Genomic DNA, 709 nt, shown 5'->3' on the forward strand with positions numbered 1-709 from the left:
CATGTAGCACGAATGGGGAGACGAGGAATGCGTATAGGATATTGGTGGAAAAGCCAGAAGGAAAGATACCATTGGGAAGACCAATGCATAAGCGGGTGGACAATATTAAAAATGGATCTTAGAGAGATAGGATGGGATGGTATGGATTGGATTGATCTGGCTCAGGATAGGGACCAATTAAGAGCTCTTATAAACACGCTAATGAACCCTACGAGTATATTGAGTAGTTTTTGAGTACCTGCATAATTGGCTGCTCGTCAAGAATGGCTCAGCTCCATGAAATTACTTAGTTTGTTAGTTAGTTAAAGTATTTTCTTTGGATAGTGAAATTTGTCCGCGGGACGCTCACTGCTGGTATTAAGAATGTGCCTAAGTAACAAGTATTATCATCATAATTATTATTAGCACAGCTTTCTTTGGCTATTGAGGTTCCAAACCTTATGTTCAGAACTACTCTTTCCATAGTTCAGACAAGAGTTTCTCAAGAGTGGCCAGATGCCATTTTCACGGTTCATGTACAGGAGAAAATAAACAGACGGAAAATTTAAATGATCTTAATAAGATACGCTTTGAATAAGCACGATGTCTACAACGCACGCAGTCACAAGGGAAGGACACAATATACACAAGAATATAGGAAGAGTACTCCCATAGGAGAGGACTGACGTAACTCGCGAATTTGAAGTGCGACGTATAGATGATAAATCTT

Source organism: Cryptotermes secundus, unplaced genomic scaffold, assembly GCF_002891405.2.
Source record: "Cryptotermes secundus unplaced genomic scaffold, Csec_1.0 scaffold284, whole genome shotgun sequence".
NCBI classification, from domain to species: Eukaryota; Metazoa; Arthropoda; class Insecta; order Blattodea; family Kalotermitidae; genus Cryptotermes; species Cryptotermes secundus.